Source organism: Taudactylus pleione, unplaced genomic scaffold (genome assembly GCF_031769625.1).
Source record: "Taudactylus pleione unplaced genomic scaffold, aTauple2 ptg000720l, whole genome shotgun sequence".
NCBI classification, from domain to species: domain Eukaryota; kingdom Metazoa; phylum Chordata; class Amphibia; order Anura; family Myobatrachidae; genus Taudactylus; species Taudactylus pleione.
The window spans coordinates 883,970-898,139 of NW_028285122.1; the positions used below are offsets into that span (position 1 = coordinate 883,970).

Sequence of the window (14,170 nt, forward strand, 5' to 3'; positions counted from 1 at the left end):
ATCCTCCATAAGATATCCTACCCAATTACATCCCCTATATACAGCCCACATATATCCTCCATAAGCTATCCTACCCAATTACACCCCCTATATACAGCACACACATATCCTCCATAAGCTATCCTACCCAATTACATCCCCTCTATACAGCACACACATATCCTCCATAATCTATCCTACCCAATTACATCCCCTCTATACAGCACACACATATAACCTCCATAATATATCCTACCCAATTACATCCTCTCTATACAGCACACACATATCCTCCATAAGTTATCCTACCCAATTACATCCCCTCTATACAGCACACACACATAACCTCCATCAGCTATTCGACCCAATTACATCCCCACTATACAGCACACACACATCCTCCATAAGTTATCCTACCCAATTACATCCCCTCTATACAGTAGAAACTAGGGGTGAGAAATCCGAACCCCCCCGAGCCCACCCGATCCGAGGCAGATCCGAGTCAGGCTCGACTTTTCCCGCCTGACTCGGAGCTGAAATCGAGGCAAAACATTATCATCCCGCCTTCCGGGTCTCCCGGGTTTTGGATCCTATATAAGGTTCCCGCGTCGACGCCATTTTCTCACTCGGCTGTGGACAGTGAAGAGATAGGGTGGGAGTTAGGGCCGGCTGGGCTGTGTAGTGTAGTGTAGTGTAGTGTTGTGCTGTGCTGCGCTGTGCTGCTGTTGTCCATAGGGGCTGTGTCCACTCCTCCAAAGTCCATAGGGGCTGGCTGTGTTGTGCTGTGCTGTGCTGCTGTTGTCCATAGGGGCTGTGTCCACTCCTCCAAAGTCCATAGGGTCTGGCTGTGTTGTGCTGTGCTGCTGTTGTCCATAGGGGCTGTGTCCATTCCTCCAAAGTCCATAGGGGCTGGCTGGTCTGTGTTGTGCAGTCAGTTGTCCATAGGGGCTGTGTCCACTCCAAAGTCCTGTGCAGAGTCCCAGTCCTAAAGGGGTGCTGTAGTGTTGTCCTGGGGGTGCTCTGTCCATCAGGGGTGCTCCATCCAAGTGCAAAAAAAAAATAATATATTTTCTGTGTTTGTGAATTGTGTGCGCAGTAGCCACACGTGCATCACCAAAGTAGTGCCAAGTGTGCGCCTGTGTCACAAGTAAAGGGCCAGCTGGCTTGACCGTTAAAGGGTGCTGTAACCCCCAAAGTACACTCCAAACAAAATTAAAAAATATTTTCTGTGTTTGTGAATTGTGTGCGCAGTAGCCGCATGTGCATCAACAAAGTAGTGCCAAGCGTGCGCCTGTGTCATAAGTAAAGGGCCGGCTGGCTTGACCGTTAAAGGGTGCTGTAACCCCCAAAGTACACTCCAAACAAAAAAATATATATATTTTCTGTGTTTGTGTGCGCCTTAACCACACGTATATATCAAATCAATATAACATAAATGGAGGACCAAACTTTCTCTGATAAAAATAAAATAGGGAAAGATCAAGAACCACTTCCTCCTAGTGCTGAAGCTGCTGCTACTAGTCATGACATAGACGATAACATGCCATCAACATCGTCTGCAAAGGCCGATGCCCAATGTCATAGTAGAGGGCACATACAATCCCAAATGACAAAGTTCAGGAAAATGACCTTAAAAAAACATTTAAATCATCTGAAGAGAAACGTAAACTTGCCAATATGCCATTTATGACACGGAGTGGCAAGGAACGGCTAAGGTCTTTCCCTATGATTAGTATGACTAGTATGTTCATGACTAGTGGTTCAGCTTCACATGACGATGGAAGCCCTCCTCCCACTAAAAAAATCAAACGAGTTAAGCTGGCAAAAGCACAGCAAAGAACTGTGCGTTCTAAGAAGATATCACAAATCCCAAAGGAGAGTCCAAGTGTGGTGGCGGTTGAGATGCCTGACCTTCCCAGCACTGGACGGGAAGAGGGGGCTCTTTCCACCATTTGCACGCCCCCTGCAAGTGCTGAAAGGAGCACCCACAGTTCACTTACTGATATGCAAATTGAAGATGTCACTGTTGAAGTACAACAGGATGAGGATACTGGTGTAGCTGGCGCTGAGGAGGAAGTTGGCGAGGAGGATTCTGATGGTGATGTGGTTTGTTTAAATCAGGATCCGGGGGAGACAGTTGTTGTCCGTGGGATGAAAAAGCCCATCACGGTCATGCCTGGGCAGAAGACCAAACATTCCACCTCTTTGGTCTGGCAATATTTCTATCCAAATCCGGACAACAACTGTCTTGCCATATGTACCATATGTAAAGGTGAAATAAGTAGGGGTAGGGACGTTAACCACCTAGGAACATCCTCCCTTATACGGCACCTGCAGCGCGTTCATAAAAAGTTACTGTCAAGTTCAGAAACTTTGGCTAAGACCGTGAGCAGTCCAGGGACACCTAAATCCCGTTGTCCTGTGGTATCCAAGCGCCTGCAAACCACACCGTCAACTCCCTCCTCGTCAATTTCCTCCTTAGTCAAGATCGGAAGTAGTCCTGCAGGCCATGTCACTGGCATGACTGACTCTCCTATCCGGGATTCCTCCGGATGATCCTGTATTGCTACGCCTCCTGCTGCCGCTGCTGCTGTTGCTGCTGCTGGGAGTCGTTCATCATCCCAGAGAGGAAGTAGGAACACCACTACTTTTACTAAACAATTGACCCTCCAACAGTCCTTAGCGAGGAGGATGAAGTACGACAGCAGTCATCCTGAAGCAAAACGTATAACTGAGGCCTTGACTGCGATGTTGGTGTTAGATGTGCATCCGGTATCCGCCATTAGTGCAGTGGGATTTAGATATTTGATGGAGGTAGTGTGTCCCCGGTTCCAAATCCCGTCTAGATTCCACTTCACAAGGCTGGCGATACCGAGACTGTAGAGAAACGTCAGAAAAAGTGTCCTCAGTGTCCTGAAAAATGCGGTTGTACCCAATGTCCACTTAACCATGGACATGTGGACAAGTGGAACAGGGCAGACTAAGGACTATATGACTGTGACAGCCCACTGGGTAGATGTATCACCTTATGCAGCAACAGCAGCAGCGTCACTAGTAGCAGCATCTCAGAAACGCCAGCTCGTTCCAAGGCAGGCTACGCTATGTATCACCGGTTTCAGTAAGAGGCACACCGCCGACAACCTCTTAGAGAAACTGAGGGAAATCATCACCCAGTGGCTAACCCCACTTAGACTCTCCTGGGGATTTGTGATATCTGACAATGCCACCAATATTGTGCGGGCATTACATCTGGGCAAATTCCAGCACGTCCCATGTTTTGCTCACACAATAAGCTTGGTGGTGCAGAATTTTCTGAAAAGCGACAGGGGCGTGCAGGAGACGCTTTGGGTGGCCCAAAAAATTTCTGGCCACTTTCGCCATTCAGCGACTGCATGCCGAAGACTGGAGCGCCAGCAAACACTCTTGAACCTGCCCCGCCATCACCTGAAGCAAGAGGTTGTGACGCGGTGGAACTCAACCCTCTATATGCTTCAGAGGATGGAGGAGCAGCAAAAGGCCATTCAAGCCTATACATCCACCTATGACATAGGCAAAGGAGGCGGTATGCACCTGACTCAAGCGCAGTGGAGAATGATTTCCGTGTTGTGCAAGGTTCTCCAGCCCTTCGAACTTGCCATACGTGAAGTCAGTTCAGACACTGCCAGCTTGAGTCAGGTCATTCCCCTCATCAGGCTTTTGCAGAAGCAGCTGGAGAAAGTGAAGGAGGAGCTAAGATGGAGCGATTCCGCTCGGCATGTGGGACTTGTGGATGAAGCCCTTCGTTCGCTTTGCCAGGATTCCAGGGTGGTCAATCTGTTGAAATCAGACCACTAAATTTTGGCCACCGTGCTCGATCCTAGGTTTAAAGCCTATGTGGTGTCTCTCTTTCCGGCAGACACAAGCCTGCAGAGGTGCAAAGACCTGCTGGTGAAAACACTGTCAGCTGAAGCAGAACGTGACACATCAACAGCTCCTTCTTCATTTTCTCCCGCAACTGGGGCTGCCAGGAAAAAACTTAGGTATCCTAAGCAACCCGCTGGCGGTGATGCAGGGCAGGCAGGACCAAGTTTGGACATCTGGTCCGGACTGAAGGACCTGGCAACAATTTCTGACTTGTCTACTGTCACTACATATGATACTGTCACCATTGACAGAATGGTGGAGGATTACATCGGTGACAGCATCCAAGTAGGCATGTTAGACAGTCCATACCTGTACTGGCAGGAAAAAGAGGCAATTTGGAGGCCCCTGTACAAACTGGCTCTATTTTACCTGAGTTGCCCCCCCTCCATTGTGTACTCCGAAAGAGTGTTTAGTGCAGCCGGGAACCTTGTCAGCGAGAGGCATAGGAGGTTGCTTCCACAAAATGTGGAGAAGATAATGTTCATAAAAATGAATTATCAACTCTTCCAGGGAGACCAGCCTCCAGAACGTACAGAGGGACCTGTGGTGGTGGATTCCAGTGGGGACGAGTTAATACTCTGTGAGGATGAGGATGTACACAACACTGGAGAGGGTGAGGAATCGGTGGATGAGGAGGATGAGGATGACATCTTGCCTCCGTAGAGCCAGTTTGTGCAGGGACAGATTAATTGCCAGCTTGTTTTGTGGGGGCCCAAATGAACCAATCATTTCAGTCAAAGTAGTGTGGCAGACCCTGCCGCTGAAATGATTGCTTTGTTAAAGTGTGCATGTCCTGTTTATACAACATAAGGGTGGGTGGGAGGGCCCAAGGACAATTCCACCTTGCACCTTTTTTTTTCTTTGCATAATGTACAGATTGGGGCCTAGTTTTTCAAACTGCCATCCTGTCTGCCACTGCAGTATCACGCCTAGATGGGTCACGTGTTTGTGCCGCCCACTCCTGTTGCTTAGCATAGTCATCCAGCTACCTCGGTGCAACCTTTTGGACATAAAAACACTATTGTGAGGTGTGAGGTGTTCAGAATAGACTGGAAATGAGTGGAAATTAAGGTTATTGAGGTTAATAATAGCATAGGAGCAGAAAAACCTACAAATTCTGTGATTTTAGCTGTTTTTATGCTTTTTTTAAAAAAAATACAGATCCAAAACACAAAACCAATCCAGATCCAAAACATGAAGAAAGATCCAGATCCAAAACCAAAACACAAAACATGAAAAGTTGCCGGTGCACACTCCTAGTAGAAACATATACTCCATAAGCTATCTTACGCAATTACTCCCCCTATATACAGCACACACATAACCTCCATAAGCTATCCTACCCAATTACATCCCCACGATACAGCACAAATATCCTCCATAAGCTATCCTACCCAATTACATCCCCTCTATACAGCACACACATAACCTCCAAAAGCTATCCTACCCAATTACATCTCCTCTATACAGCACACACATAACCTCCGTAACCTACCCTACCCAATTACATCCCCACTATACAGCACACACATAACCTCCGTAAGCTACCCTACCCAATTACATCCCCACTATACAGCACAAACATATCCTCCATATGCTATCCTACCCAATTACATCCCCTCTATACAGCACACACATGTCCTCCATAAGCTATCCTGTCCAATTACATCCCCTATATACAGCATACTTATAACCTCCATAAGCTATCCTACCCAATTACATTCCCCTCTATACAGCACACACACATCCTCCATAAGCTATCCTACCCAGTTACATCCCCTCTATACAGCACACACATATCCTCCATATGCTATCCTACCCAATTACATCCCCTCTATACAGCACACACATGTCCTCCATAAGCTATCCTGTCCAATTACATCCCCTATATACAGCATACTTATAACCTCCATAAGCGATCCTACCCAATTACATTCCCCTCTATACAGCACACACATATCCTCCATAAGCTATCCTACCCAATTACATCCCCTATATACAGCACACACATATCCTCCTTAAGCTATTCTCCACAATTACATCCCCTCTATACAGCACACACATCATCCATAAGCTATACTACCCAATAACATCCCCTCTATACAGCACACACATATCCTCCATTAGCTATCCTACCCAATTACATCTCCTCTATACAGCACACACATGTCCTCCATAATATATCCTACCCAATTGCATCCCCTCTATACAGCACACACATATCCTCCAAAGGCTATCCTACCCAATTACATCCCCACTATACAGCACAGATATATCCTCCATAAGCTATCCTACCCAATTACATCCCCTCTATACAGCACACACATATCCTCCATATGCTATCCTACCCAATTACATCCCCTCTATACAGCAGACACAAATCCTCCACATGCTATCCTACCCAATTACATCCCCTCTGTACAGCCCACACATATCCTCCATAAGCTATCCTACCCAATTACATCCCCTCTATACAGCACACACATATCCTCCATAAGCTATACTACCCAATTACATCCCCTCTTTACAGCACATACACATCCTCCATAAGCTATCCTACCCAATTACATCCCCTCTATACAGCACACACATATCCTCCATATGCTATCCTACCCAATTACAACCCCTCTATACAGCACACACATATCCTCCATAAGCTATCCTACCCAATTACATCCCCTCTGTAGAGCACACACATATCCTCCATATGCTATCCTACACAATTAAATCCCCTCTATACAGTACACACATATCCTCCATATGCTATCCTACCCAATTACATCCCCACTGTACAGCACACACATATCCTCCATAAGCTATCCTACCCAATTTCATCCCCTCTGTACAGCACACACATATCCTCCATAAGCTATCCTACCCAATTACATCCCCCTATACAGCCCACACATATCCTCCATTAGCTGTACTACCCAATTACATCCCCTCTATACAGCACACACATATCCTCCATAAGCTATCCTACCCAATTACATCCACTTTTATACAGCCCACACATATTCTCCATAAGCTATCCTACCCAATTACATCTCCTACATACAGCACACACATAACGTCTATAAGCTATCCGACCCAATTACATCCCCTCTTTACAGCACATACACATCCTCCATAAGCTATCCTATGCAATTATATCCCCTTTATATAGCACATACATAACCTCCATAAGCTATCCTACCTAATTACATCCTCACTATACAGCACACACACACAACCTCCATAAGCTATCCTACCCAATTACATCCCCTCTATACAGCCCACAAACATCCTCCATAAGCTATCCTACCCAATTACATCCCCTCTATACAGCACACACATATCCTCCATAAGCTATCCTACCAAATTACATCCCCTCTATACAGCAGACACATAACGTCCTTAAGCTATCCTACCCAATTTCATCCCCCCTATACAGCCCACACATATCCTCCATAAGCTATCCTACCCAATTACATCCCCTCTATACAGCACACACATGTCCTGCATAAGCTATCCTACCCAATTACATCTCCTCTATACAGCCCACACTTATCCTCCATAAGCTATCCTACCCAATTACATCCCCTCTATACAGCACACACATATCCTCCATAATCTATCCTACCCAATTACATCTCCTCTATACAGCACACACATATCCTCCATAATCTATCCTACCCAATTATATCCCCTCTATACAGCACACACATATCCTCCATAAGCTATCCTACCCAATTACATCTCCTCTATACAGCACACACATATCCTCCATAAGCTATCCTACCCAATTACATCTCCTCTATACAGCACACACATATCCTCCAAAAGCTATCCTACCTAATTACATCCCCTCTATACAGCAGACACATAACGTCCATAAGCTATCCTACCTAATTACATCCCCTCTATACAGCAGACACATAACGTCCATAAGCTATCCTGCCCAATTACATCTCCTCTATACAGCACACACATATCCTCCATAAGCTATCCTACCTAATTACATCCCCTCTATACAGCAGACACATAACGTCCATAAGCTATCCTACCTAATTACATCCCCTCTATACAGCAGACACATATCCTCCATAAGCTATCCTACCCAATTACATGACCCTCTATACAGCACACACATACCCTCCATAAGCTATCCTACCCAATTACATCCCCTCTATACAGCACACACATATCCTCCATAACTATCCTACCCAATTACATCCCCTCTATACAGCACACACATATCCTCCATAAGCTATCCTACGCAATTACATCCCCTCTATACAGCACACACATATCCTCCATATGCTATCCTACCCAATTACATCTCCTCTATACAGCACACACATATACTCCATATGTTACCCTACCCAATTACATCCCCTCTACACAGCACACAGATATCCTCCATAAGCTATACTACCCAATTACATCCCCTCTATACAGCACACACATATCCTCCATAAGCTATCCTACCCAATTACATCCCCTCTATACAGCACACACATATCCTCCATATGCTATCCTACCCAATTACATCTCCTCTATACAGCACACACATATCCTCCATATGCTATCCTACCCAATTACATCCCCTCTATACAGCACACAGATATCCTCCATATGCTATCCTACCCAATTACATCCTCACTATACAGCACACAGATATCCTCCATATGCTATCCTACCCAATTACATCCTCACTATACAGCACACAGATATCCTCCATATGCTATCCTACCCAATTACATCCCCTCTATACAGCACACAGATATCCTCCATAAGCTATCCTACCCTATTACATCCCCTCTATACAGCACACTGATATCCTCCATATGCTATCCTACCCAATTACATCCTCACTATACAGCACACACACATAACGTCCATAAGCTATCCTACCCAATTACATCCCCTCTATACAGCACACACATATCCTCCATAATCTATCCTACCTAATTACATCCCCTCAATACAGCAGACACATATCCTCCATAAGCTTTCCTACCCAATTACATCTCCTCTATACAGCACACACATATCCTCCATAATCTATCCTACCCAATTACATCTCCTCTATACAGCACACACATTTCCTCCATAATCTATCCTACCCAATTATATCCCCACTATACAGCACACACATATCCTCCATAAGCTATCCTACCCAATTACATCTCCTCTATACAGCACACACATATCCTCCATAAGCTATCCTACCCAATTACATCTCCTCTATACAGCACACACATATCCTCCAAAAGCTATCCTACCTAATAACATCCCCTCTATACAGCAGACACATAACATCCATAAACTATCCTACCTAATTACATCCCCTCTATACAGCAGACACATAACGTCCATGAGCTATCCTACCTAATTACATCCCCTCTATACAGCACACACATATCCTCCATATGCTATCCTACCCAATTACATCTCCTCTATACAGCACACACATATCCTCCATATGTTATCCTACCCAATTACATCCCCTCTATACAGCACACAGATATCCTCCATATGCTTTCCTACCCAATTACATCCTCACTATACAGCACACAGATATCCTCCATATGCTATCCTACCCAATTACATCCTCACTATACAGCACACAGATATCCTCCATATGCTATCCTACCCAATTACATCCTCACTATACAGCACACACACATAACGTCCATAAGCTATCCTACCCAATTACATCCCCTCTATACAGCACACACACATCCTCCATAAGCTATCCTACGCAATTACATCCCCTCTATACAGCACACACACATCCTCCATAAGCTATCCTACCCAATTACATCTCCTCTATACAGCACACACATATCCTCCATAAGCTATCCTACCCAATTACACCCCCTCTATACAGCACACACATAGCCTCCATAAGCTATCCTACCCAATTACATCCCCACTATACAGCCCACTGATATCCTCCATAAGCTATCCTACCCATTTACATCCCCACTGTACTGCACACACATGTCCTCCATAAGCTATCCTACCCAGTTACATCCCCTCTATACAGCACACACACATATCCTCCATAAGCTATCCAACCCAATTACATCCCCTCTATACAGCACACATATATCCTCCATAATCTATCCTACCCAATTACATCACCTCTATACAGCACACACATATCCTCCATAAGCTATCCTACCCAATTACCTCCCCTCTATTCAGCACACACATATCCTCCATAAGCTATCCTACCCAATTACATCCCCTCTATACAGCCCACAAATATCCTCCATAAGCTATCCTACCCAATTACATCCCCTCTATACAGCACACACATATCCTCCATAAGCTATCCTACCCAATTACATCCTCTACATACAGCACACACATTTCCTCCATAAGTTATCCTTCCCAATTACATCCCTTCTATACAGCACACACTCTTATCCTCCATAAGCTATCCTACCCAATTACATCCCCTCTATACAGCACACACATATCCTCCATGAGCTATCCTACCCAATTACATCCCCTCTATACAGCGCACACATATCCTCCATAAGCTATCCTACCCTATTACATTACCTCTATACAGCACACACATAACTTTCATAAGCTATCCTACCCAAATACATCCCCTCTATACAGTACACACACATATCCTCCATAAGCTATCCTACCCAATTATATCCCCTCTATACAGCACACACATAACCTCCATAAGCTATCCTACCCAATTACATCCCCTCTATACAGCACACACATATCCTATATAAGCTAACCTACCCAATTACATCTCCTCTATACAGCACACATATATCCTTCATAAGCTATCCTACCCAATTACATCCCCTCTATACAGCACACACACATATCCTCCATAATCTATCCTACCCAATTACATCCCCACTATACAGCACACACATATCCTCCATAAAGCTATCCTACCCAATTACATCCCCACTATACAGCACACACATATCCTCCATAAGCTATCCTACCCTATTACATCCCCTCTATACAGCACACATATATCCTCCATAAGCTATCCTATCCAATTACATCCCCTCTATATACCACACATATATCCTCCATAATCTATCCTACCCTATTACATCCCCTCTATACAGTACACATATAGCCTCCATAAGCTATCCTACACAATTACATCCCCTCTATACAGCACACACATTTCCTCCATAAGCTATCCTACCCTATTACATCCTCTCTATACAGTCACAGATATCCTCCATAAGCTATCCATCCCAATTACATCCCCTGTATACAGCACACACATAACTTCCAAAAGCTATCCTACCCAATTACATCCACTCTATACAGCACACACATAACCTCCATAAGCTATCCTACACAATTACACCCCCTATATATACAGCACACACATATGCTCCATAAGCTATCCTACCCAATTACATCCACACTATACAGCACACACACATATAACCTCCATAAGCTATCCTACCCAATTACATCCCCTCTTTCCAGCACACATATCCTCCATAAGCTATCCTACCCAATTACATCCCCACTATACAGCACACACATATCCTCCATAAGCTATCCTACCCAATTACATCCCCTCTATACAGCACACACATATCCTCCATAAGCTATCCTACCAAAATACATCCCCACTATACAGCACACCCATATCCTCCATAAGATATCCTACCCAATCACATCCCTCTATTCAGCACACACATATCCTCCATATGCTATCCTACCCAATTACATCCCCTCTATACAGCACACATATATCCTCCATAAGCTATCCTACCAAATTACAACCCCACTATACAGCACACACATATCCTCCATAAGCTATCCTACCCAATTACATCCCCTCTATGCAGCACACACATATCCTCCTTAAGCTATTCTACCCAATTACATCACCTCTATACAGCACACACATATCCTCCATAAGCTATCCTACCCAATTACATCCCCTCTATACAGCACACACATATCCTCCATAAGCTATCCTACCCAATTACATCCCCTCTATACAACACACACATATCCTCCATAAGCTATCCTACCCAATTACATCCCCTCTATACAGCACACACATATCCTCCATAAGCTATCCTACCCAATTACATCCCCTCTATACAGTACACACATATCCTCCATAAGCTATCCAACCCAATTACATCCCCTCTATACAGCACACACATATCCTCCATAAGCTATCCTACCCAATTACATCCCCTCTATACAGCACACACATATCCTCCATAAGCTATCCTACCCAATTACATCCCCTCTATATAACACACACATATCCTCCATAAGCTATCCTACCCAATTACATCCCCTCTATACAGCACACACACATATCCTCCATAAGCTATCCTACCCAATTACATCCCCTCTATACAGCACACACATATCCTCCATAAGCTATCCTACCTAATTACATCCCCTCTATACAACACACACATATCCTCCATAAGCTATCCTACCCAATTACATCCCCTCTATACAGCACACACATATCCTCCATAAGCTATCCTACCTAATTACATCCCCTCTATACAACACACACATATCCTCCATATGCTATCCTACCCAATTACATCCCCTCTATACAACACACACATATCCTCCATAAGCTATCCTACCCAATTACATCCCCTCTATTCAGCACACACATATCCTCCATAAGCTATACTACCTAATTACATCCCCTCTATACAGCACACACATAACCTCCATAAGCTGTCCTACCCTATTACATTACCTCTATACAGCACACACATAACCTTCAGAAGCTATCCTACCCAAATACATCCCCTCTATACAGTACACACATAACCTCCATAAGCTATAATACCCAATTACATCCTCTCTATTCAGCACACACATAACCTCCATAAGCTATAATACCCAATTACATCTCCTCTATACAGCACACACATATCCTCCTTAAGCTATCCTACCCAATTACATCTCCTCTATACAGCACACACATATCCTCCTTAAGCTATCCTACCCAATTACATCCCCACTATACAGCACACACACATCCTCCATAAGCTATCCTACCCAATTACATCCCCACTATACAGCACACACATACCCTCCATAAGCTATCCTACCCAATTACATCTCCTCTATACAGCACACACATATCCTCCATAAGCTATCCCACCCAATTACATCCCCACTATACAGCACACACACACACATACCCTCCATAAGCTATCCTACCCAATTACATCCCCTCTATACAGCGCACACATATCCTCCATAAGCTGTCCTACAGTATTACATTACCTCTATACAGCACACACATAACCTTCATAAGCTATCCTACCCAAATACATCCCCTCTATACAGTACACACACATATCCTCCATAAGCTATCCTACCCAATTACATCCTCTCTATACAGCACACACATAACCTCCATAAGCTATCCTACCCAATTACATCTCCTCTATACAGCACACACATATCCTCCATAAGCTATCCTACCCAATTACATCTCCTCTATACAGCACACACATATCCTCCATAAGCTATCCTACCCAATTACATCCCCACTATACAGCACACACATACCCTCCATAAGCTATCCTACCCAATTACATCTCCTCTATACAGCACACACATATCCTCCATAAGCTATCCTACCCAATCACATCCCCTCTATACAGCACACATATATCCTCCATAAGCTATCCTACCCAATTACATCCCCACTATACAGCACACACATATCCTCCATAAGCTATCCTACCCAATTACATCCCCTCTATACAGCACACACATACCCTCCATAAGCTATCCTACCCAATTACATCCCCACTATACAGCACACACATATCCTCCATACGCTATCCTTCCCAATTGCATCCCCTCTATACAGCACACACATATCCTCCATAAGCTATCCTACACAATTACATCCCCATTATACAGCAGACACATAACCTCCATAAGCTATCCTACCCAATTGCATCCCCACTATACAGCACACACATATCCTCCATAAGCTATCCTACCCAATTACATCTCCTCTACACAGCACACACATATCCTCCATAATCTATCCTACCTAATTATATCCCCTCTATACAGCCCACACATACACATGTGTCCTCACACATCTAGCCTCTATACAAAATGCAGCGTGAGATGCCTGGTGTAAGTGCGCCGTCAGATGCAGCTCTGCTAAAGTTGGGTTTCTTTTTTGCTGCAAATGCATCTATAATTGGAATGGGACTAGGACACACTAGGAAACTGATGAAGTGTATATGTGACACTTGGATATCTGTGTGCAAAT

At 44.4% G+C, this 14,170-nt stretch overlaps 1 protein-coding gene across 1 annotated transcript in view; it reads left to right on the forward strand.

Annotated features, from left to right (window-relative positions):
• LOC148477381 (uncharacterized) overlaps positions 1–14,170 on the forward strand; it is a 116,984-nt gene that overhangs the window by 71,446 nt on the left and 31,368 nt on the right. The gene's annotated exons all lie outside the window — the stretch shown is intronic.